The sequence below is a fragment of the Oncorhynchus gorbuscha genome, linkage group LG16 (assembly GCF_021184085.1).
Source record: "Oncorhynchus gorbuscha isolate QuinsamMale2020 ecotype Even-year linkage group LG16, OgorEven_v1.0, whole genome shotgun sequence".
Lineage (NCBI taxonomy): Eukaryota > Metazoa > Chordata > Actinopteri > Salmoniformes > Salmonidae > Oncorhynchus > Oncorhynchus gorbuscha.
The window spans coordinates 17,041,367-17,068,795 of NC_060188.1; the positions used below are offsets into that span (position 1 = coordinate 17,041,367).

Sequence of the window (27,429 nt, forward strand, 5' to 3'; positions counted from 1 at the left end):
TCTGTGGAATACGTCAAAATAACAATATTTTATGTCTTGTTAGTGTGCTACTCAATGGACTGCTCTGGTCCACCAGTGAAATATATATGTTTTAAGTTAAACAAGGAGAGATCATTTTCCAATTAGGTTTTCTCTGTGAAGAAGTAAACATCATCCTCGATGAAATGGGTGACAGAGACCATCTGGTTGCCTGAGTCATAGCTATGCCGTCTGCTTTAAGAACAAACAATCCCTTAGTAGAGAATACAATACACTGTCATTGTCACTGCATTACTCTACTATGACATCTGGCGCTAAAATATGACCTGTGGCAAGGAGATGGCGCTCACACACGACTCACTGTGCGATCAATCATCCATTGTGTTTCCATGGTAATAACTAAATAAATACTATGGTAGTCATTAACCCAATCAGAGTTTAATTCTCCCTCAATACTTTAGTCTGTTGTACAAATGAGTCTGACCTCAGTAAATGCTCTTCTATATCCTACTGTGGATGTACCTTTCTGTCTGTGCTACTAGTGATGATCTGGTACTCCTCAGGTGGTAGCAGACACTTCTAACCAGAGTATACAGTATCTGTTGCTTATATTTGTTTCATTTTTAAAATCAAATACTATTTGTTAAACTATTAGTCCTTTCTTCATATCATTAGCATTGTAACCAGATTCTGTTATGAATAAACATGAGCAAAGGCTTGTGGTTTCTGAAAACTTTGTTTATCTGGTAGGCCCTAACACAGTGCAGAGGTTTCATTCCCACTAACTATAGGTATCTATAATTATATAATTTGGTGGGTGCTTATATTTGTCCTATTTCATGCATGTAAAAGTGTGTATTAATATGCATGTGTGAATTGGAAATGTGTATTTTTGCATATCCCAACTCACCTTGAGACAGACACACTCGGAAAACTGCCATTATCAACCGCGACCCTATTTGTACTTTGTAATGCTCATGGTTCTTCATCGCCATCATTGTTGTTTATCTTTATCTCCATGGTTCTTTATCTCCATCATTGTTGTTTATCTATATCACTATGGTGCTTTATCTCCATCATTGTTGTGTATCTTTATCTCCATGGTTCTTTATCCCCATCATTCTTGTTTATCTATATCTCTATGGTGCTTTATCTCCATCATTGTTGTTTATCTTTATCTCCATGGTTCTTTATCTCCATCATTGTTGTTTATCTTTATCTCCATGGTTCTTTATCTCCATCATTGTTGTTTATCTATATCTCTATGGTGCTTTATCTCCATCATTGTTGTTTATCTTTATCTCCATGGTGCGTTATCTTCTTGATCTTTACCTGTCCCTCCCCTCCCCACTGGCAATCGTCTTGCAGCCTCTGGTGGTGGCGATGGCTGTCACTCACACCCATGCTGTGGGCGTTGTGCACAGTCATCAGCCTGCTAGTCTCAGGAGTGAAGCCACAGATCTTATCATCATTCCAGGCTGAAAGAAAACAAAACAAAAAGTCGATGACTGGGAGAAAAACAAACATGAAGGCGTGACAGAAAGTGTTGCTTTTCTTTCATCCGAGTTAAAAAATGGCACAACTGTTGTTGCCCAACTAAATCACCACCAGAGGAATGCATTTGCATTTCCAGACAGCAGACGTGGCTGATAATAGAAAGCCCCTGAGTTTCTGCTACTAAGAAATGGAATGGGAAATCCACCACTGATGATGCTCCTGCTGTCAATCATGAATTCCACAGTGTTGCAGCCAGGTCATGTTGGGCACAGTGATATGTAGCACTTCTTTAGAGGTCTCCGTATGCCACATCCAGATGTCATTCTCAGAACGTGGCAAAGAGCTCAGATGAGCCACTGTGAGATATACATCAGGATATATACGTTAAATTAAAGCACTTATTATCAGCCCATAATGAATCGATCGAGCTATTGACAATGACTAATATAAATATCATGCTCAACAATATCTACTTTGGAGGACACAGGACATGACTTACAGTAAATGATAGTATAGCCCCCTCTACTGGTGTCATTTCAAAAGGCAAATGGGCTTCAAAATGAACAGCCAGTCAAGCAGAATCAGTTCCCTATTTGTATTCAGTAGGGGACTGACCCTGCACACAAATGGAATGTGATGGCGTATATTATGTGACCTTTTAGCCTGTTGTTTCACTCACATCGTTCACGGCGCTGTTATGGCTGGAGGTGATCAGGTGATGAACTCCTCTTTGAAGTCAGTGTAGCTGAAATGGCAGATCTGTGTTGCCTCTGTGCCCACAAAGAACTGGTGACCATCACCACGGGGCGCTATGGATGTCACCCCTTTCCAGCTGAACCTTCCTGCCAAAGAGTAGAAACCAAAGAATACATGTACAGGTAGTGTTCATTGAGTAGTACAGTGGTGCATTAGATGCTTTTGGAAGATGCACACAGGATTACTGAAGTGAGAGAAGAACTATAAAAGTGAATAAAGACCCCTATAAAAGTGAATAAAGACACTAGACTCACTTGATGTGTTTGAAGTTGGATGAGGATCCTGAACAGAGGAACGTGCCATCTCCTGAGCCGAGAGTATGTTGCCTGTCTTCATCACAGACTGTGTTCGCCCCATGTAGACAACAAGGGGAAATGCATGCTGAGTTCTGAGGTTTGTACTGCAGTCTATCTAACTAAGCCAGATATTAAACTCCTCTTACCGAATTACTTTTTTTCCTGCAGAGGGCAGTGTTTTGAAGGGTGGTTCACTGAATTATTTTTCATTCTGCATATTTTATGAATACAGTGTCAGAACAAATTTTGACGAATGAGCTCCCTGCTTGTTATGACTGACATGGGACTGTGGCCAAAGACAGACCCCAGTGGAAGAAGATTGTTGCTGCAGGTAGCCTAGTGGTTAGAGCGTTGCGCCAGTAACTGAAAGGTTGCTAGATTGAATCCCTGAGCTGACAAGGAAAAAAATATGTTGTTCTGCCCCTGACAAGGCAGTTAACCCACTGTTCCTAGGCCGTCATTGTATAGAATAATTTGTTCTTTAGTGACTTGCCTAGTTAAATAAAGGTTACATTTTTTTTTTAAATGTCCCACCCAGGATGAAGAGGTAAAGACACATATGATTGGTCGTAATGTGTCAGGGACCTTCTCACTGTGATTTTCTGAGTGTCAATTTGAGTGGCCATTGTCTTTATTTTGATAGTACTGACTGTTAAAGAGAAAGCAATGTTGAACCATGTCATTTTTTTGTTGAAACGATGACATTTCAGTCCAGGAGATAAAACCTGAGGCCAGTCAGAACACAGCAACTCCTGCAGATGGATGTGTAAAAAGACAGAAGAGTTGTAGGACAATAGGACACCATGTCGTCACTGAAATATCTAGATCAACAAAACATAGCCGGATCTTAAATTGATCCCCATATAATTGAAAATGAACAGACAAATCCGTCATAAAGAACCCTTCAAAATGAATGGTGAAACTTAAAAACAGTGGTCTAAAAATCCCAGCTTTGGGTCTCCGTGTGCAGTGGTGATGTTACAGTATTTACGCTGTAGTAATCTAAGCTTTCTCCCCCTCTGATACCGTTGTTCAAGAACTATTTGAGGAACAGCGTGTTCATTGAAGAATAGCCAGGAAAGAGATGAGACAGGGCTCCACCCATTCTAAGACATTGTTGTTCCCCCTGCATGGGCAGCCCTGAGACCCTCTCCTGGCAACACTCCAGTGTGACCACGGGCTTTAGATGGGCCTGATTGGCTCAGCAGGTCTCAGCGGGTGGCTAATTGGATAAGCTTTTAATCTTCACACTATCGCCACCCTGCTGGATCAGAGGCACAGGGAGACAGAGGTCAGTCCTTTGGTAAAATACTTAGCAAACATTTCAGGGGTGTAATATTCACACTATCCTTATGGACAACAGAAACATGACTACCTAAAGATAACTAACAGGATTAATTCAGATGATAATAATTTCATCTGATTTGGAGACTGAGGTATGTGGCGGGGTTAAAAACCAACATACTATACTGGCATTTTGACCTCATGTAAGCATATTTTTTTATCAATGTTTCGATTGGAATCAGACATAATTCAAATAATATTAAATCAAGAGATTTAAACTTTCTTTTTTTTCTAAAAGGACAATGTAGACAAGTGTTGAAGTCTCTGTTATTCTTTTTCTTGTTTGAATTTTACCCCTTTTCTCCCCAATTTCGTGGTATCCAATTGTTTAGTACTACTATATACACAACCCAACCAAGCCGCACTGCTTCTTAACACAGCTCGCAACCAACCCGGAAGCCAGCCGCACTAATGTGTCAGAGGAAACACTGTGCACCTGGCAACCTTGGTTAGCGCACACTGTGCTCTGCCCGCCGCAGGAGTTGCTGGTGCGAGATGAGACAAGGATATCCCTACCGGCCAAACTCTCCCTAACCTGGACGACCAAACCCTCCCTAACCTGGACGACGTTAGGCTAATTGTGCATCGCCCCACGGACCTCCCGATCTCGGTCGGTTACGACAGAGCCTGGGCGCAAACCCAGACTCTCTGGTGGCACAGCTGGCGCTGCAGTTCAGCGCCCTTAACCACTGCGTCACCCGGGAGGCCGAAGTCTCTGTTATTCTACTGGGGTTTTATCAATTTATGTTTTTTACCAAACCACAAATAAACTCTCTCTCATCTGGCCTCAATGTCCCTGCACTGCCTGTAGACTGTCATTCCAGCAGGCTTATATTACACAGCACAGAAGTGTTTATAAAGTATACCCACACAGGCCAAAATAGAGTAATTGATTGCTCCTCCGCTCATACTCCTCCGCGAGTTGTAATATTTTTATTCTTAAGTCCTGTGAATGCATTTCCAAACAGCCCTCTCCAGTTACTATAGCCATAAGTTGTACAGATGTTTCAGTATGAATCTGGAGTCCATTCACACTTAGCATACAACCATGCATTACTGATAAATGTTAAAATATCAGGGAAGAGGACACATGGGGTATCTGTGGGTTCCCGTTGGGGTGGTGGTTTGTTGCCAGCTGTTTGAACCACATGTTCAACTTCTCCAGATGGTGGAGATGTCTTTGTGAATGTGTGTGTGTCTGTGTGCGTTTGAATGAGTTAGTGTGTGTTTCAAATCACATTTGATTTGTGACATGCGCCGAATACAACTGGTGTTGACCTTACAGTGAAGTGTATACTTACAAGCCCTTAATCAACAATGCAGTTAAGAAAAAAAGTGTTCAAAAAGTATTTACTAAAAATAAACTGAAGTAAAAAATAAATAAGTATAAGAAAAAGGAAAAAAAGAAAAATGAAGAAGCAGCAATAAAATAACAGTAGCGAGGCTTTATACAGGGGGTACAATACAGAGTCAATGTGGAGGCTATATACAGGGAGTACAATACAGAGTCAATGTGGAGGCTATATACAGGGAGTACAATACAGAGTCAATGTGGAGGCTATATACAGGGGGTACAATACAGAGTCAATGTGAAGGCTATATACAGGGGGTACAATACAGAGTCAATGTGAAGGCTTTATACAGGGAGTACAATACAGAGTCAATGTGGAGGCTATATACAGGGGGTACAATACAGAGTCAATGTGAAGGCTTTATACAGGGGGTACAATACAGAGTCAATGTGAAGGCTATATACAGGGGGTACAATACAGAGTCAATGTGAAGGCTTTATACAGGGAGTACAATACAGAGTCAATGTGGAGGTTATATACAGGGAGTACAATACAGAGTCAATGTGGAGGCTATATACAGGGGGTACTAGTACAGAGTTAATGTGGAGGCTATATACAGGGAGTACAATACAGAGTCAATGTGGAGGCTATATACAGGGAGTACAATACAGAGTCAATGTGGAGGCTATATACAGAGTCAATGTGAAGGCTATATACAGGGAGTACAATACAGAGTCAATGTGGAGGCTATATACAGGGAGTACTAGTACAGAGTTAATGTGGAGGCTATATACAGGGAGTACAATACAGAGTCAATGTGGAGGCTATATACAGGGAGTACAATACAGAGTCAATGTGAAGGCTATATACAGGGAGTACAATACAGAGTCAATGTGGAGGCTATATACAGGGAGTACAATACAGAGTCAATGTGGAGGCTATATACAGGGAGTACAATACAGAGTCAATGTGGAGGCTATATACAGGGAGTACAATACAGAGTCAATGTGGAGACTATATACAGGGGGTACTAGTACAGAGTCAATGTGGAGGCTATATACAGGGGGTACAATACAGAGTCAATGTGGAGGCTATATACAGGGAGTACAATACAGAGTCAATGTGGAGGCTATATACAGGGAGTACTAGTACAGAGTCAATGTGGAGGCTATATACAGGGAGTACAATACAGAGTCAATGTGGAGGCTATATACAGGGAGTACTAGTACAGAGTCAATGTGGAGGCTATATACAGGGGGTACAATACAGAGTCAATGTGGAGGCTATATACAGGGAGTACAATACAGAGTCAATGTGGAGGCTATATACAGGGGGTACTAGTACAGAGTCAATGTGGAGGCTATATACAGGGGGTACAATACAGAGTCAATGTGGAGGCTATATACAGGGAGTACAATACAGAGTCAATGTGGAGGTTATATACAGGGAGTACTAGTACAGAGTCAATGTGGAGGCTATATACAGGGGGTACTAGTACAGAGTCAATGTGGAGGCTATATACAGGGAGTACTAGTACAGAGTCAATGTGGAGGCTATATACAGGGAGTACTAGTACAGAGTCAATGTGGAGGCTATATACAGGGAGTACTAGTACAGAGTCAATGTGGAGGCTATATACAGGGGGTACTAGTACAGAGTCAATGTGGAGGCTATATACAGTGGGTACAGGAAAGGACGGAACACAATAGGAATGAGGAGCAGGAGTACAGAGTCAATGTGGAGGTACTATATACAGGGAGTACTAGTACAGAGTCAATGTGGAGGCTATATACAGGGAGTACTAGTATAGAGTCAATGTGGAGGCTATATACAGGGAGTACTAGTACAGAGTCAATGTGGAGGCTATATACAGGGAGTACTAGTACAGAGTCAATGTGGAGGCTATATACAGGGGGTACTAGTACAGAGTCAATGTGGAGGCTATATACAGGGGGTACTAGTACAGAGTCAATGTGGAGGCTATATACAGGGAGTACTAGTACAGAGTCAATGTGGAGGCTCTATACAGGGAGTACTAGTACAGAGTCAATGTGGAGGCTATATACAGGGAGTACTAGTACAGAGTCAATGTGGAGGTTATATACAGGGGGTACTAGTACAGAGTCAATGTGGATGCTATATACAGGGAGTACTAGTACAGAGTCAATGTGGAGGCTATATACAGGGAGTACTAGTACAGAGTCAATGTGGAGGCTATATACAGGGGGTACTAGTACAGAGTCAATGTGGAGGCTATATACAGGGAGTACTAGTACAGAGTCAATGTGGAGGCTATATACAGGGGGTACTAGTACAGAGTCAATGTGGAGGCTATATACAGGGGGTACTAGTACAGAGTCAATGTGGAGGCTATATACAGGGAGTACAATACAGAGTCAATGTGCGGGGGCACTGGTTAGTCGAGGTAATTGATGTAATATGTACGCGACCTTGCCAAGGCTTTCGACTCTGTCAATCACCATATTCTTATCGGCAGACTCAGTAGCCTCGGTTTTTTGGATGACTGCCTTGCCTGGTTCACCAATTACTTTGCAGACAGAGTTCAGTGTGTCAAATCGGAGGGCATGCTGTCCGGTCCTCTGGCAGTCTCTATGGGGGTGCCACTGGGTTCAATTCTCGGGCCGACTCTTTTCTCTGTATATATCAATGATGTTGCTCTTGATGCGGGCGATTCCCTGATCCACCTCTACGCAGACGACACCATTCTCCCGACTAAGGAGAGAACCCATATACTTTCGTTCGGCCCGTCATTGGACACTGTGCTATCTAACCTCCAAATGAGCTTCAATGCCATACAACACTCCTTCCGTGGCCTCCAACTGCTCTTAAACGCTAGTAAAACCAAATGCATGCTTTTCAACCGATCGCTGCCTGCACCCGCATGCCCGACTAGCATCACCACCCTGGATGGTTCCGACCTTGAATATGTGGACATCTATAAGTACCTAGGGGTCCGGCTAGACTGCAAACTCTCATTCCAGACTCATATCAAACATCTCCAATCGAAAATCAAATCAAGAGTCGGCTTTCTATTCCGCAACAAGGCCTCCTTCACTCACGCTGCCAAGCTTACCCTAGTAAAACTGACTATCCTACCGATCCTCGACTTCGGTGATGTCATCTACAAAATTGCTTTCCACACTCTACTCAGCAAACTGAATGCAGTTTATCACAGTGCCATCCGTTTTGTCACTAAGCACCTTATACCACCCACCACTGCGACTTGTACTAGTAAAACTGACTATCCTACCCAGGTGATCCTCAAAGATTGCTCTAGTCGGCTGGCCCTCGCTACATATTCGTCGCCAGACCCACTGGCTCCAGGTCATCTACAAGTCCATGCTAGGTAAAGCTCCGCCTTATCTCAGTTCACTGGTCACGATGGCAACACCCATCCGTAGCACGCGCTCCAGCAGGTGTATCTCACTGATCATCCCTAAAGCCAACACCTCATTTGGCCGCCTTTCGTTCCAGTACTCTGCCGCCTGGGACTGGAACGAATTGCAAAAATCGCTGAAGTTGGAGACTTTTATCTCCCTCACCAACTTCAAACATCAGCTATCTGAGCAGCTAACTGATCGCTGCAGCTGTACATAGTCTATTGGTAAATAGCCCACCCATTTTCACCTACCTCATCCCCACACTGTTTTTATTTATTTACTTTTCTGCTCTTTTGCACACCAATATCTCTACCTGTACATGACCATCTGATCATTCATCACTCCAGTGTTAATCTGCAAAATTGTAATTATTCGCCTACCTCCTCGTGCCTTTTGCACACATTGTATATAGACTCCCTTTTTTTCTACTGTGTTATTGACTTGTTAATTGTTTACTCCATGTGTAAGTCTGTGTTGTCTGTTCACATTGCTATGCTTTATCTTGGCCAGGTCACAGTTGCAAATGAAAACTTGTTCTCAACTAGCCTACCTGGTTAAATAAAGGTGAAATAAAAAAATAAAAAAAATAAAACATGTAGGTAGAGGTAAAGTGACTATGCATGGATAATAAACAAAGAGTGGCAGCAGTGTAAAAATGGGGATGGGGGTTGGACAATGCAAATAGTCCAGGTAGCCATTTGAGTAACTGTTAAGCAGTCTTATGGCTTGGGGTGGAAGCTGTTAAGGAGCCTTTTGGTCCTAGACTTGGTAGGGACACCTGAAGTCAATATTACATTAATAAGTATTTATTATTAGCAAGCTGGAGAGGGTCCAACAAACTTAATGCACCATAGTACATGTCGGTCAGGAGCTCCCCCGGGGCAGTCCCGTTAGTTCTCTTATATACTGCTTACACAAACAAGTGATATTGGCATGATTAACATTATTCATTATCCATAATTAATTCATCATTAATGTTTGGTTCATGTGAGAGACCAATACCTTACGAGACTTCCTCTTTCCAAGCTGAGACCTTGAAACTGAGATAACCCCTTTTGGTCTCAAAGCAATGTCCTGGGTGTACTGCCAAATTGCTTATACTAATAGTGAGAATTCCTCCCAGGCATGATCAATCAGTCACGTGCATGAACCCAGTCGAATTGGTTGTTAGAAAAGCACAAACATAAAACTTTCCTTCACACATATTCAAGAGAGGAGGATGGCATTGGACACACAGACAGACATCAGACATCAATTTAGTCCAATCAATTTAGTCCAGTCAGCTGACGTTGATTAGACTAAATTGTTTTAGGTATATTTTGGTTGTCAGTGTATTAGACTAAGCATAGGGCATTTGATGATTTTGAAATATTAAAGTTGAAATGTTGCTGGAATAGTGTAGGCCGCTCCTGTTTTTCCTTGCGACTTGCGGTAACTGTCTGTGGTTCAAAATCAATAGTTGTTTAGTAGTGCAAAAATGTCAGAAACATGAACTTGCTTGACCATGCTGTAGGTCATAGAACTATTTGTTAGCCTACTATTTGTTGTGGTAAACTGTGGGGTGCTGGGTTGAGCGTGCAGAGATTAACACAGAGACAGGGAGGTTTTAGTTTACTAGGACATAAAATAAACATAACAGAGAAAATCACGTAGGTTTGGCTCAGTCTTTCTTCTCAGATTTTGTTCTGTGTCGGTCTCTCCCCATCCTTCCTCGCAGTGTGCCACAGTGCTCCTTTTATTTGGCCTCCACGGCTGGTTGGCACTTTCCCCTAATTACCTCCACTTGGAGCTATCCGTGTCGGGGTGCCCAGCTCATGTACTCCCAGCTGAGGGAGCCAACATCAAATCACACCTCTCCTCTATTACCATCCCCCAGGGTAGACCTCCTATGGACTTCCCCGGACAGATGTTGCTCTCTGCTCTGCGGTTTTGTGATGAAACAGTGGTGTGGTGGAATTTGTTCTGCTACTGTGTCTTCTTATTGTCTCGACCTCATGCCTATATATTACAGTGGCAAGGCATATGAACAAGCAGGGAATAGAGTAGAGGTCGACCGATTAATCGGAATGGCCATTTAATTAGGGCCGATTTCAAGTTTTCATAACAATCGGAAATCGGTATTTTTGGACACCGATTTGGCCATTTTTTTATTTAATCTTTATTTAACTAGGTAAGTCAGTTAAGAACACGTTCTTATTTTCAATGATGGCCTAGGAATGGTGGGTTAGCTGCCTCGTGCCAGATCAGATGCAGTAGGGATGACTCGGGATGTTCTCTTGATAAGGGTGTGAATTTGACATTTTTCCTGCCTGCTAAGCATTCAAAATATATACTTTTGGGTGTCAGGGAAAATGTATGGAGTAAAAAGTATATTTCCTTTAGGAATGTAGTGAAGTAAAAGTTGTAAAAAAATATATAAATGTTAAAGTACAGATAACAAAAAACGACTTAAGTAGTACTTTCAAGTATTTTTACTTGAAAGTACTTTACACCACTGTGGAAACACTGCGACTGCCTGTTGTGCAGGGCAGCTGAATCAATTGCACCTGCTTCCAACAATGCAAGACAGGAAAAAGCAGGAATGCAAGGCTTTATCTTTGTTTTTTCTTATAGAAAATGTTTTCCGATCTACTAGGAATGCCTTGGCGATCGACTGTTTGGTGACCACTGTGTTAGAAACACATTTGGCAGCAATTACAGCTGTGAGTCCTTCTGGGTAAGTCTCTAAGGCCCCGATTCCGACCTGAGTAAGCGCCCGTAAAGCGCCCGTAAATGGAACATAATTCCTTTTTTCTCTCTGCATATTTTGACCTTGAACTTAAGCATGAGAATAGCATGCTAGTCACCCACTATTAGTTTGAGGTTGTGCCATTCATCCACTGCCATCACCTCATGTTTCAGCTTGATAATGCACAGCCCCATGTACACAAGGATCTGTACACAATTACTGGAAGCTGAAAATGTCTCCGCTCTTTCATGGTCTGCATACTCACTAGACGTCCCCCATTGAACATGTTTAGGATGCTCTGGATTGATGTGTGCAACAGCATTTTCCAGTTCCCGCCAATATCCAGCAACTTTGCACAGCCACTGAAAGGTGGGACAACATTCCACAGGCCACAATCAACAGCCTGATCAACTCTCTGCAAAGGAGAGTTGTCGCGCTGCATGAGGCAAATGGTGGTCACACCAGATAGTGACTGGTTTTATGATCCACGCCCCTATTTATTAGAAACATTAATTAATGCAAAAGTGTTTTGAAACATATACTATTCTTATTTACAAGAAGTTACTCCAAAATGACACTACATTATTTACCATTTTGTTTAAATAGGGAACAACATCATCTGGAACACAACCAAAACAAACAGCAAATGCATCCAATAAATGTTCATCATTATGGACCTCAGACCACATGTAGCAGGTTAAACCTGGAGCGTGGTGCATGGTTCGCGAGACTGGACCATTGTCATACATGTCTGTGATTCGTGAGAATTGGGGTAGAATTATTGTTCAACACCTATTTTTTTATTAATCAATATATTTAGTGCGTAAAGACTCTCCAAACAAGTTTGGATTTTTATTCATAGAAACTTTCCTAACACTAAAATGTGCCTTAATAATCTACAAAATCAGAGTATTTTTAAATCTACCAGTTGGTGCAGAAATTGAGACAAATGTACATACAGTGCATCTGGAAAGTATTCAGACCCCATGACTTTTCTAACATTTTGTTACATTACAGCCTTATTCTAAAATGGTTTCAAAAATGTTTCCCCCTCATCAACCTACATACTATCCCATAATGACAAAGTAAAAAACATAATATTTTTTGCAAATATGTTCTGTCCTCTTTTCCTTTCACCACCAGGTGGTGATGTACCCCAGGGCGTGGCATTTTCTGGAAGTACCCTACATGCCCCACTGCCCGTCTGGCGTCCATCCTGCGGTTGGTCAAGTGGTGGTGTTTGTGGGAGTGGCTAAAGCCCACCATCAGGCTCAGCTGGACCTGTGGAGGAGGGTCCAGGAGTTCTTCAGGAAACACCTGGAGGGGAACATTTGCCACCGGACAACATAACCGGGAAGATTTTAATGTACCAAACATTTTACAAATTTACTGGACATTCGTATGCATTCAGATCCGACTAAAAAGAGAGAGGGAAAGAACAGAAACTGCCGACCTGGCAAGGCCAGTGCCATCAAAAACGAGGGATAGCCTATTGGCCAAATGAGCCACATTTGAATTGTCCTTAACAGCCTATGACAAATTACAAAAACACTTCAGTGTTTTAGATGTGTAGCATAAGCAAACATGTATGGCCTATTGTTTTATTGGTTTTTACTTTCCTAAAACAATTGTCCACCTCGCTGTTCATCTGTCGGAGATTTGAGCACTAAATGCATCAGGGCATTGCGTGCATATGCCTTTAGGCTTAGACGTCCACCGTATGATATTAATATTTAAAAAATGCATGTAAAATAAGAGAAATAAGACGGAGAGGAGATATGCCAGTGGCATGCTACGACACCGCCATGCATTTGTCAGATGGTTACAGCGTCTGCAAGATATAGGTGTAAAGGAGGCTTATTCATACATTTTCAATCAGAATATTTTTTATCATGAAAAAGGCCATGAAATTCGGAAATAGATCATGTGATACAGCGCCATTAATGAAGCGATACATGTTATAATGAAAAAATCCATTGGGAAATACAATGTGTCATTATGAAATCAAATATGGTAACATTTATATAGAAAAGTGACACTAAGAAATAAGACAATGACCAGTATTCATTATTCAAACTTTTTAATTAATACAAATTTGTGTCAATCTCTCCTCCTGTTTTTAACATTATACGCAGATGTATCATGCACACCATAATTTATTGGCTGGTAAATAATTTGGGGGGATTTTGACCTAAGGCCTTGACTTTATCCTAATGAGTCCTTCACAGTATGCAAGTGGTCGCCACTACCGTCTATCAAATAGCAACATGCAGTTGTTAAAACATATATTTGTGTGTGTGTGAGTAAGTAATACTCATCTCTGAGTTGGCAGCTGTCTCCTTCCAGCTTCGTCCTCCCGTTGCAACTGTTTCTTTAAGTTAGATTTAGACCACAAATACCACATTTCCCTTTTAAAACGCAGGTGCCTTTCCATTTTTTCTGTCATTGCAAAGTTAGACAGAACGTGCTCAGGAGGAGGGAAGAGTTTAGATTGTATATCCTATGGGATTGTGCCTCAACTTTGAATGAAAAACACATGCTCCAGTACTGTACAGTTTAAAGATACCTAGTCCTTTGATGTAAATAAGTGATGCTAGCAAAAGGTACATTCATGTAAACACAGAACTCTCCCCCTCAGTTAAAAAGAAAGGGCAAAGTATTTCTTTAAAAGTGTTGCAGTTTGATTTACTGGTACTGTAAGGTCAACTTTGATACTTTCACTATAGGTTTATGCTTAACTAGCATTATGTACCCAATGTCATCAATACATTATGGACTATATTCATGAAGAACTCTGATTATCAACCCCCAAAGGAAGTAATCTCTGTGGAAAGCCTCAAATAAAAAAAATAGATTAAGTTAATGTGCTGCTCTATGGCTTGCTCTGTTAAAGCAGGGAAATTATTATTTTTTTGAAGCTGAACATGGAGAGAGAATTTTCCAATGTGGTTTTCTGTGAAGAAGTAAACCTCATCCTAGATGTGGCCCACAGAGACCATCTGGTTGAGTCATAGCTATGCCGTCTGCTTTAGGAACAAACAATCCCTTAGCAGAGAATACAATGCACTGTCATTGTCATCGCATTACACTACTATGACATCTGGCGCTCACACACGTCTCACTGTGCGATCAATCATCCATTGTGTTTCCATGGTAATGACTAAATAAATACTATGGTAGTCATTAACCCAATCTGGAATGAATTGAATTCTCTGTTAGTAAATGCTCTTCTATATATCCTACTGTGGTGGTTGATGTACCTTTCTGTCTGTGCTACTAGTGATGATCTGGTACTCCTCAGGGTGGTAGCAGACACTTCTAACCAGAGTATACAGTATCTGTTGCTTATATTTGTTTCACTGTTAGAATCAAATAATATTTGTTAAACTATTAGTCCTTTCTTCATATCATTAGCATTGTAACCAGATTCTGTTATGAATAAACATGAGCCAAGGCTTGTGGTTTTTGAAAACGTTGTTTATCTGGTAGGCCCTAACACAGTGCAGAGGTTTCATGCCCACTAACTATAGGTATCTATAATTATATAAGTTGGTGGGTGCTTATATTTGTCCTATTTCATGCATGTAAAAGTGTGTATTAATATGCATGTGTGAATTGGAAATGTGTATTTTTGCATATCCCAACTCACCTTGAGACAGACACCCTCGGAAAGTGGTGTCACCGCCACGGTTTGCCATTATCGACCCTATTTGGGTCTTTGTACCCTATTTGTACTTTGTAATGCTCATGGTTCTTTATCTCCATTGTTTATCTTTATCTCCATGGTTCTTTATCTCCATCATTGTTGTTTATATTTATCTCCATGGTTCTATATCTCCATCATTGTGTCCTCCTCCCAGAGCGCTAAGAACCTTGGCGTGATCCTGGACAACACCCTGTCGTTCTCAACTAACATCATGGCGGTGGCCCGTTCCTGTAGGTTCATGCTCTACAACATCCGCAGAGTACGACCCTGCCTCACACAGGAAGCGGCGCAGGTCCTAATCCAGGCACTTGTCATCTCCCGTCTGGATTACTGCAACTCGCTGTTGGCTGGGCTCCCTGCCTGTGCCATTAAACCCCTACAACTCATCCAGAACGCCGCAGCCCGTCTGGTGTTCAACCTTCCCATGTTCTCTCACGTCACCCCGCTCCTCCGCTCTCTCCACTGGCTTCCAGTTGAAGCTCGCATCCGCTACAAGACCATGGTGCTTGCCTACGGAGCTGTGAGGGGAACGGCACCTCAGTACCTCCAGGCTCTGATCAGGCCCTACACCCAAACAAGGGCACTGCGTTCATCCACCTCTGGCCTGCTCGCCTCCCTACCACTGAGGAAGTACAGTTCCCGCTCAGCCCTGTCAAAACTGTTCGCTGCTCTGGCCCCCCAATGGTGGAACAAACTCCCTCACGACGCCAGGACAGCGGAGTCAATCACCACCTTCCGGAGACACCAGAAACCCCACCTCTTTAAGGAATACCTAGGATAGGATAAAGTAATCCTTCTACCCCCCCCCCTTAAAAGATTTAGATGCACTATTGTAAAGTGGCTGTTCCACTGGATGTCATAAGGTGAATGCACCAATTTGTAAGTCGCTCTGGATAAGAGCGTCTGCTAAATGACTTAAATGTAATGTAAATGTGATGCACCTGGCGTATATTACCGGAGGCTTTTCCGAGCATGGTTACATGGCATACATTTGAAGGCTTGCATAAGGCAAACACTGTATTGAGTCAATACTGCCATCTATTGGAAAACAATAATTAACATATATATACCAGGTTACTAAATTATTGTGTAGCCCCCTCTACTGGTTTCAATGGGCTTCAAATTTTATTTGGGCTTCAATATTATTTGCATTCAATAGGGGACTGACCCTGCACACAAATGGAATGACCCTGCACACAAATAGACTCACTTGATGTGTTTAAAGTTGGATGAGGATCCTGAACAGAGTGAACATGCCATCTCCTGAGCCGAGAGTATGTTGCCTGTCTTCATCACAGACTGTGTTGTGTTCACCCCATGTAGACAACAAGGGGAAATGCATGCTGAGTTCTGTACTGCAGTCTAACTAAGCCAGATATTAAACTCCTCTTACCGTATTACTTTTTTGAAGCTTGCTGAACTTCTGTTTCACTTGGACATGGCCCATTAAGAAGCTTGGTCTTGAGACTGACTTTCAGGATATCCCCACTGGTTCCACAGTAGAGATAGCTGCCTTCCTCAGGGAGCTGTACCAAGAAATAACAAGTTATTCAGGTTGCAAACTGCTGCAAGATTTACTGCAGTATGCTGAGGAAATGACGCTCTCACAAAGGGTCATACTATTCACGTGTTTGAATGTTTCAGGGCTCTACAGTGCGACTTCATTTCTTTGTGTGTGCCTACATTTTTCAACATAGGTGCATATGTACTCCTTGTATGAAAGGTCAGCATAGAGCCCTGTGTATAGCCATGTGTTATGATATTATAATTACCCAAATGCATTTCACAATTGTTTTCGGCTGCCCTGTCTGACATTGTGTGTGTGTATAATTTTGTGGGGAAGATCAAGTTCCCAAACGCGGAGAGTGTCGTTACAAGAAGAAGATCCAGATCCTTATAGGCCCATAGCTGTGACATTTCATTAGAAGGTGTGCCAAGCCAAAGTTATACGAAAATAGGTCTATTTAGATATACATACTGTTCTGCCCATACTAAGATGCTGTCACTTGTGTTGGAGTATTGCAGAGTAAGGCAGTGACCACCACTGTGGGCTGAGGCCGGGCTTCCACAAATGGCTTCTCTGTTTTCTATTTTACACACCACTATATGGAAATGATACACACACACAGTTATTCAGTTCAAATGTATGAATACACCTATTTGGTCCTTCTGTAGCTCAGTTGGTAGAGCATGGCGCACCAGGGTAGTTTGTCCCCGGGACCACCCTACTAGAATGTATGCACACATGACTGTAAGTCGCTTTGGATAAAAGCGTCTGCTAAATGGCATATATTATTATTATTATTGTAACTACTATATTATAACAGAGGATCTGAGTCAAATGTCACCATGTACTTGACATTGAGGGGAGAAGGCCAATCCTCCCACTTAGGCTTTGTGGAGCTGCAGGTGAGCATAGATTTTTCTCATGGAAAAGTCCAATATTAAAACATCATCCTGTTCAAAGAATGATAACGGCCAGCTAATTATCTTTCATCAAAGTTTTCTGCCCATCCATTTTTCTTTCATCTTTGCATTAGTCCATTACCTTGAAGCCCATGAAAGTGACCTGACCATGAGGCAACATACTTTCCACCTTTGGACACAGTGACACAGGAGACGTTGTTAGTGTGGCCATGTATTAACTCCTGTGGATAAGAGCGTCTGCTAAATGACTTAAATGTAAATGTAATGTAAATGTTTCTTTTTTCTTAGGATTTTGAGGATGATATTGCAGCCCAGTGGATAGATAAGGTGCTCTCTGTTCTAGGTGACTTTTACACCAAAGATTACATGACCTGGTAAAGAAAAGACACACTGTGCATTTTGGGTAATGTGTTTGACTGGGAAAATTATTACGTCAACTGAAAATTGGCTAGCTGGCTAGCTGCTGACTCGTTTTATGTTGGCAATTGGGCATGTCGTTTTGGGAAAACTCTTTTTTTAGACAAGATCTTCCCATTCTAAATCAACTAATATGGTAGCTTTATGACTTTAAATATTTTGTTACCATTATTTTAACTTTATGCAACCACTAGGAGTAGTAACACCAATGATGGTAAGAGCAATGAGACATTTGAGGTAAATTAGGATTTTCCTTGAAATGGATGCCACAAATGCTGAAATCTAAGGTCATTAATCCTTAAAAAATAATGTATCATTTTGAGGTCAGTTAAATTTCAGGCCAGTCAAGTTCTTCCATACCGACCTCGACAAACCATTTCTATATGAACCTCGCTTTGTGCACGGGGCATTGTCATGCTGAAACAGGAAAGGGCCTTCCCAAAACTGTTGCCACAGAGTTGGAAGCACAGAATCGCCTAGAATGTAATTGTATGCTGTAGCGTTAAGATTTCCCTTCACTGGAACTAAGGGGCCTAGCCCAAACCATTTTTCCTCCCTCCCCAAACTTTACAGTTGGCACTATGCGTTCGGGCAGGTAGCATTCTCGTGGCATCCGCCAAACCCAGATTCGTCCATCGGACTCCAAGATGCTGAAGCGTGATTCATCACTCCAGATAAGGTGTTTCCACTGTTCCAGAGTCCAATGGTGGCAAGCTTTACACCACTCCAGCCGACACTTGACATTGCGCATGGAGATTTTAGGCTTGTGGCCTAAAATGGCCATGGAAACCCATTTAATGAGTTTCCAGACTGGACCAGTTTGGAACTCGGTAGTGAGTGTTGCAACCGAGGACAGACAATTTTTATGGGCTACATGCTTCAGCATTTGGCAGTCCCGTTCTGTGAGCTTGTGTGGCCTACCACTTTGTGGCTGAGCCGTTGTTGTTCCTAGATGTTTTCACTTCAAAATAACAGCACGTACAGTTGACCGGAGCAGCTCTAGCAGGGCAGAAATTTGATGAACTAACTTGTTGGAAAGGTGGTATCCTGTGATGGTGCCACGTTGAAAGTCACTGAGCTCTTCAGTAAGGCCATTCTCCTGGCAATGTGTGTCTATGGAGATTGCATGGCTTTGTGCTCGATTTTCTACACTTGTCAGCAACAGGTGTGGCTGAAATGTATATCTGCACAGTATGTTTGTGTATGGTTCTCATGATTCAGGATTGGGTGTTGAGGGACCAATTGTCACATTGTCCAAGGTGTGTTTGTGTTGTGGTAAACAATGCATCTTCTGTCCAGATAAGATAGTGATACAGCTTTGAAAAAGACCCACCACCGACCAAATGTTTTTGTTTTCCAGTCCAACAGGAGTGTATCCCTGAGGCCATCCGATGCATGGACCTCCTGTGCCAGTGTGATCCGAGTGCGAGATTCCAGGTGTAGGGACTACAGCAGATCGAGAATGTGGACGGACAAGTTAGTAACTCATCAAATGTGATAAAACATTGAATTTTGAGATCTTGTCTCCCCTTTTTCCCATGTTTTAGACATAAGGCGTGACATGCAGAACATCTTCCCCTATGAGAAACAGTGCATGATGTTCAATGCCTCCCTCGGCAAGGAGATCTGCCGGAAGTGATGTCTCTCCGATCCTTAGATGTACTCTCTCTCTCTCTCTCTCTCTCTCTCTCTCTCTCTCTCTCTCTCTCTCTCTCTCTCTCTCTCTCTCTCTCTCTCTCTCTCTCTCTCTCTCTCTCTCTCTCTCTCTCGCTGCCTCTCTAGTTAAGCAGTCCAGAGGATTTTCTTAGGGTTAGTCCTATAGAATTATACTTACTTCTTATTTGGAGCTCAATGGAAACATTGACGTTTCAGGCACGTCCACCATGACACAGTTACAGAATATTCTCACTGAGGTGCATGTTGTGGGCTCAATGTTTTTTCCATACAAACCACAGAAACTGCTTTGTTCCATGAATGCATCTGTTGTACATGACTAATCAAAGAACCTGTGTAGTCAGTTAGACATGTCAGTCCCTTTCAGATGATCCCTCAACCACTGTTGGTCCTCCTTAGTGATCTCACAGCTAATGAACTTTCCTCTTGAGAATCAGAATCAGAAGTACAGTCGTCGCAAGACTTCACCTCTTTCGGGCAAGTAGTACCCTAGACTGTCCTGATCATCTAGTTGAGCATTCCAGATAAATCCTCCATCCCAGCAGGAATGTCCCATCCACATAGTGCTAAATACTCATATGATTTTTCAGCTCAGCATTCTTAGGGAAACATTTGCCACAAGTGATGTTCTCTGTGTTGTAAGAACATGGATTGAGTCAACTCATTGTCCAGTGAGTGAGGGCTGGCTGCATAGTGTTTAGTTAGTAGCCTAGTTGTGGTTCACTTCCACTAGAAGCTCCTTATTATTCCCTCCAGGTGTTTCTTCAGGCTGTTGGGGATGGGCTCAACATTTTTGCCATGCAAACAGCAAAAATGTTTTGTTCCAATGACTGCACCTGTTGAGCATGACTAATCAAATGACTGACTTGACTTAAGCCCATGGCTCCTATTAGTAGCATAGGCCAGTTGATGCCATTCTCAGTCATTTCTTCCTGTACATCTCTCCTCCATGTGTTTCCAGGTCAGTGTTTCCCAACCCTGGTCCTCCAGTACCCCCAACAGTACACCAACCCTGGTCCTCCAGTACCCCAACAGTACACCAACCCTGGTCCTCCAGTACCCCATCAGTACACCAACCCTGGTCCTCCAGTACCCCCAACAGTACACCAACCCTGGTCCTTCAGTACCCCCAACAGTACATGAACCCTGGCCCTCCAGTACCCCCAACAGTACACAAACCCTGGCCCTCCAGTAACCCCAACAGTACACCAACCCTGGTCCTCCAGTACCCCCAACAGTACACCAACCCTGGTCCTCCAGTACCCCAACAGAACACATTTTCATTGTAGCCCTGGACAAACACACCTCATTCAACTCATTGAGGGTTTGATGATTAGTTGACAAATTGAATCGGGTGTGCTTGTCCAGGGTTACAATAAAAATATGTTTTTATATATTCATTCTCGTTAATGACAACATTCTAGAACTGAGTTATGACTCATCTAAGTCTGGTATCCAGGGTAATCTGGTTAATGATTATATAATGTTGATTATGTGGCTCTTTCCTTGTAGAATGTTGACAGTTGTGTAGAACACATTGTATTGCTAAGATGCTCAATCTTTACTTAATGGCTACACAGGATACACTTTATTCCTCATGCTGGCCCTGACCAAACCGGTAAGTTGCCCCTCATTATAGCTGCCCTCCTCCACATGGCCAGATTTATAGTGATCTTCTCCCCTTTTAATGCTCATCCTCATCCTTGAAAAATACCATCAGGTCTGAAATAGTTGACATACTATACAAACAATTATCTAGGCTAAGTAAAACAAAATATATTGTTTATCTACTGCTTTGCTAACTAGCTAGCTAGCTAAAGTTTAGTTAAGACAGAGAGAAATGGGACAAGAAGTTTGACACTTTATTCAATTCATTTGAATATAGCACATGGATTCCACAGGGATTGGGCACAGAAGGCATCTGATTGTACTGGTGAATGGTAGCTGACAGTGTTGGCTAGAGCTTCCGGCAGGAAGTCTTGCATGGGGTCTTCTCTGTTGCTAAGTAGTATTTCAAATTTTTGAGAGTAAATTGAGGCAAATATTGATGAAACTCACCTTGTCCGAGTGTCACACCCTGACTTTAGTATTCTTTGTTTTCCTTGTTATTTTGGTTAGGTCAGGGTGTGACATGGGTGAAGTTTGTGTTTTTGTCTTGTCTACACCTCCTCTTCAGACGAAGAGGAGGAAATCAGCATGGACAGAATCACCCTCCAGTACAGGACCAAGCAGCGTGGTTACAGGCAGCGGCAGGAGGAGCAGAGATGTCAGGACTATTGGACTTGGGAGGAGATACTGGATGGAGATGGACCCTGGAGGCAGCCGGGGGAATATCGCCGCCCCAAGGCAGAGCTGGAGGCAGCCAAAGCGGAGATGCGGCGGTTTGAAGAGGCAGTACTGAAGCAGGGCTGGAAGCCCGAGAGTCAGCCCCAAAAATGTCTTGGGGGGGCACACAGGAAGTATGGCGAAGCCAGTTAGGAGACCTGCGCCAACTTCCTGTGCTTACCGGAGGGCGAGAGAGACCGGGCAGGCACCGTGTTATGCTGTGGAGTGCACGGTGTCCCCAGTGTGGGTGCATAGCCCGGTGCGGTACATACCAGCTCCTCGCATTGGCCGGGCTAGAGTGGGCATCGAGCCAGGTGCCATGAAGCCGGCTCTACGCATCTGGTCTCCAGTAGGTCTCCTTGGGCCGGCGTACATGGCACCAGCCTTACGCATGGTGTCCCTGGTTCGCCTGCACAGCCCAGTGCGGGCTATTCCACCTTGCCGCACTGGCAGGGCGACTGGGAGCATTCAACCAGGTAAGGTTGGGCAGGCTCGGTGCTCAAGAGCTCCAGTGCGCCTGCATGGTCCGGTCTACCCAGTGCCACCTACACGCAACAGCCCTCCGGTGGCAGCCCCCTGCACCAGGCTTCCTGTGCGTGTCCAGAGCCCAGTACTCCCTGTTCCTCCTCCCCGCACACGCCCTAAGGTGCGTGTCCTGAGCCCAGTACCACCAGCGCCGGAACCACGCACCAGGCCTACAGTGCGCTTCGCCTGTCCAGCACTGCTAGAGTCTCCCGCCTGTCCAGAGCTGCTAGAGTCTTCCGCCTGTCCAGAGCTGCTAGAGTCTTCCGCCTGTCCAGAGCTGCTAGAGTCTCTTACCTGTCCAGAGCTGCTAGAGTCTCCCACCTGTCCAGAGCTGCTAGAGTCTCCCGCCTGTCCAGAGCTGCTAGAGTCTCCCGCCTGTCCAGAGCTGCTAGAGTCTCCCGCCTGTCCAGAGCTGCTCGAGTCTCCCGCCTGTCCAGAGCTGCTCGAGTCTCCCGCCTGTCCAGAGCTGCTAGAGTCTCCCGCCTGTCCAGTCTGCAAGGAGCCGCCAGAGCCGTCAGTCAGCCAAGAGCTGCCAGTCAGCCAGGATCCTCCAGAGCCGCCAGGATCCTCCAGAGCCGCCAGGATCCGCCAGAGCCGCCAGTCAGCCAGGATCCGCCAGAGCCGCCAGTCAGCCAGGATCCGCCAGAGCCGCCAGTCAGCCAGGATCTTCCAGAGTCGTCAGCCAGTCCCGAACTGCACCTCATTCACGAGCTTCCCCTCAGTCCTGAGCTGCCCTTTAGTCCCGAGCTGCCCCTCAGTCCCGAGCTGCCCCTCAGAACGGAGACAGCCCCATAAACATACAAAAAACCCTAGACAAGACAAAAACGCAATCATCACCCATGTCACACCCTGACCTAACCAAAATAACAAGGAAAACAAAGAATACTAAAGTCAGGGTGTGACACCGAGACAGAATTAGATGTTTTTAATTTAATTTTAATTTATTTAACTAGGCAAGTCTGTTAAATAACAAATTCTTATTTACAATGCTGGCCTACCCGGTTATCAAAACGTCACGCCAAGGTAAACCTACACCAAACACATACTTCATTTGAAGTGTTTCTAAAATATGCTATGCGAGTAATGAATGGTGGAAAAACAATTGGAACCATTATCGTGTTTGACCTCTAGGTTTTATGGGTATTATGAAGCATCCACTGTGGAGCTCAATGTGGCCGATCGGTGGCTTCAAAGGGGCAATAACATAGCATCAGCAATCCATGATTTATGCATATCATTGGGTCTAACGGCAATCCCGCTCCAAACTGATATAAAGTTGTTTTTGTCGAAAATGAAAACGTGTCAGGTTGTTACTTTCACGAGGATGGAGTAGTAATATGTTGAGCTACTTAAAGTTAAAGGAAAACTCCACCCGAAAACTGTCTTTTGGTATTTGTTTCATTAGTCTGTTGTTGTTTTAGGCCAGAAATCTGGCCCATATGATGCATTTTGTATCATATGATGCTGGTTTTGCAAGTTAAAATTTTGGGACTACAGTGGCAAGGAAAGTATGTGAAACCTTTGGAATTATCTGGATTTCTGCATAAATTGGTCATAAAATTAGATCTTCATCTAAGTCACAACAGACAAACACATTCTGCTTAAACTAATAACACACAAATGATTATATTTTTCTTGTCTATATTGAATGCATCATTGAAACATTCACAATGTAGGTTGGAAAAAGCATGTGAACCCTTAGGCTAATAACATCTCCAAATGCTAATTGGAGTTAGGAGTCAGCTAACCTGGAGTCCAATCAATGAGATGAGATTAGAGCTGCTTTGCCCTATAAAAACACTCCAAATTTGAGTTTGCTATTCACAAGAAGCATTGTGAACCATGCCAAAAGAGATCTCACTAGACCTAAGATTAAGAATTGTTGACTTGCATAAAGCTGGAAAGGGTTACAAAAATATATCTAAAAGCCTTGATGTTCATCAGTCCACTGTAAGACAAATTGTCTATAAATTGAGTGGCCCTAGGAGTGGCGGTCCTGCAAAGATGACTGCAAGAGAACAGCGCAGAATTCTCAATGAGGTTAAGAAGAATCCTAGAGTGTCAGCTCAACAGAAGTTGGGTGATGCAACAGGACAACGACACAAAACACAGAAGTAAATCAACAGAAGAAAATACACCTTCTGGAGTGGCCCAGTCAGAGTCCTGACCTCAACCTGATTGAGATGCTGTGGCATGACCTCAAGAGAGCGGTTCACATCAGACATCCCAAGAATATTGCTGTACTGAAACAGCTTTGTAAAGAGGAACGGTCCAAAATTCTTACTGACCTTTATGCAGGTCTGATCCGCAACTACAGGAAACGTTTGGTTGAGGTTATTTCTGCCAAACGAGGGTCAACCAGTTATTAAATCCAAGGGTTCACATACTTTCCCCACCCTGCACTGTGAATGTTTACACAGTGTGTTCAATAAAGACATGAACATTTATAATTGTTTGTGTGTTATTAGTTTAAGCAGACTATGTTTGTCTATTGTTGTGACCTAAATGAAGATCAGATCCATTTTTATGACCAATTTATGCAAAAGTCCAGGTAATCCCAAAGGGTTCACATACTTTTTCTTGCCACGGTATATCAGCAATGAAACAAATACAAAAAGTTTGTTTTGGGTGGAATTTTCCTTCAAGACATTGGCCTCAAGTCTAGGTTGTGCATTTAAACTCTAAAAATGAACTAGGAATAAATGTTCACTTCTCTCATTGACTTCTCAAAACCCGGTCTGGTCTGCAGAGTCTGCTTGGCAAGTGTTCCCGGAAGTCTTGTAATGTTGGACCTCTGGGTTTAGAAAATGTAATAATGCAATAATGGCATCTTGTTGTTGGCACTACCTCCACCGTGGTTCGTTGAACAAAGCCTATGGGAAAATGCATTTTTGTAGGGTCCACTAGCTATGTGATATTAATCTGGATTTTTTTCTGATCGATTTGATGAACACAGTAATCAGTTCAGAAGAGATGACTAAAGTCTAGTTAGCTAGCAATGGCGTACCAATATAAACAGCATCAAGCTCAAGAAGTGAAACATCTTGTGTATCGCCAGCCTACTGGTAAACATTTACGAAGCACTCTCACTTTGTAGCTTCAACACTGATTGCCAACTAAACTTTTTTCATAGCCATGAAGGTAGCAACAGTTGGCCCAGGAGTGCCTCTGTGCATGCGCAGACAAAACGTTTGGACCATATTTGACCCCGTTGAGGGAGAGATTACAATGTTTCAAACCTTTCAATGGACTCAATTTTCTCTCATAATTGTGTCCAATGACTCATGCTGCAATGCGAATTGTGTGATAAGTTTGACAGAACCTCTAATAATATTACATTTCATTTATATAGCGCTTTCATTATGCTCCACCATCCAGGCAAGCACACTCTCCTCTGCTTCTCCTTCCATGGCTCCTCCAAGAACAAGAATGAAGCAGGTGGGTACATTGGCTGACTTCATAGCTGTCCTTTTTTGCATAATGTGTTTTGACTCAATGCCCCTTGAAGCCTCAACAAAAGTGAGGGTCATGCAAGGGCAGCCACCGTTAGGTGTTGGCGTCTTTATTGGGGTCACATCCGGCTCAGACCACCCAGCTGTGTTGAAGACACCCATTCATGACCATGTGAGCTGGAGCGCAGGCTTGTCTTTGCCATGATGACAAATGAGGGAAAAAAGTCATAATCCTACGACCTTTGGCACCCTAATGAAAGAGCGTATTTTGTGAAAAGCTGCATTTGACCTCTAGACTCGCATAGTCAATAGAAATACGAAGAATATCGAAGATACAAGACTCACTCCCTCTTTAGAATGTCTCACACCAAAGATGAAGTATTTGGTATAGCCTAATACAGACCTCTTTATGCATAATAGCCTGAAAGACCTTTTATGCCAAATGCCAAACTGTCATGATTTCTGTTTACCCCTCATTTCCTGCAGAGGGCAGTGTTTTGAAGGAAACAATGGTTTCACTGAATTGTTTTTCATTCTGCAGATTTTGTGACCACAGTGTCAGAACAAATCCTGATGAATGAGCTCCCTGCTTGTTATGACTGACATGGGACTGTCAGAAGAAGATTGTTGCGGCTTTATGTCCCACCCAGGACGAAGAGGACTAGGTAGAGACACGTATGATTGGTAGTAATGTGTCAGGGACCTTCTCACAATGGTCTCACTGTGATTTTGTGAGTGTCAATTTTAGTGCTCATTGACTCATCCTCTTATATCTATCCTGTCTTTATTTTGATAAAGACAGGTTTGATATTGTTGGATGCAACAATGACATTTCAGTCCAGAAGACAAAACCGGAGGACAGTCAGAACACAGCAATTCCTGCAGATGGATGTGTAAAAAGACAGAAGAGTTGTAGGACAATAGGACACCATGTCGTCACTGAAATATCTAGATCAACAAAACATAGCCGGATCTTAAATTGATCCCCATATAATTGAAAGTGAACAGACAAATCCGTCACACAGAACCCCTCAGTTTTAAGTCAGCCTAAACAGTGGTCTAAAAAGCACAGTGTGGGGTCTCTGTGTGCAGTGGTGACGTTACTCACGCTCGAGTAATCCAAGCTTTTTCCCCCTCTGATATCGTTGTTCAAGAACTATTTGAGGAACAGCGTGTTCATTGAAGATTAGCCAGGAAAGAGAGGAGACAAGGCTCCCCCATTTTAAGACATTGTAGTTCCCCCTGCATGGGCAGCCCTGAGACATTCTCCTCTGTTTGACCCAGCTGATCGGGGCCTGTCCGGCAGCACTCCAGTGTGACCACAGGCTTTAGATGGGCCTGATTGGCTCAGCGGGTGGCTAATTGGATAAGCTTTTAATCTTCACACTATCTCTGTCCTGCTGAATCAGAGGCACAGGGAGACAGAGATCAGTCCTTTGGTAAAATACTTAGCAAACATTTCAGGGGTGTAATATTCACACTATCCTTATGGACAACAGAAACATGACTACCTAAAGATAACTAACAGGATTAATTCAGATGATAATAATTTCATCTGATTTGGAGACTGAGGTATGTGGCGGGGTTAAAAACCAACATACTATACTGGC

The 27,429-nt window shown here is 43.1% G+C and overlaps 1 pseudogene; it reads right to left on the minus strand.

Moving 5' to 3' along the window:
- Positions 1-1,260: 1,260 nt before the first annotated feature.
- Positions 1,261-18,627, minus strand: LOC123999035 (annotated as a pseudogene).
- Positions 18,628-27,429: the final 8,802 nt, after the last annotated feature.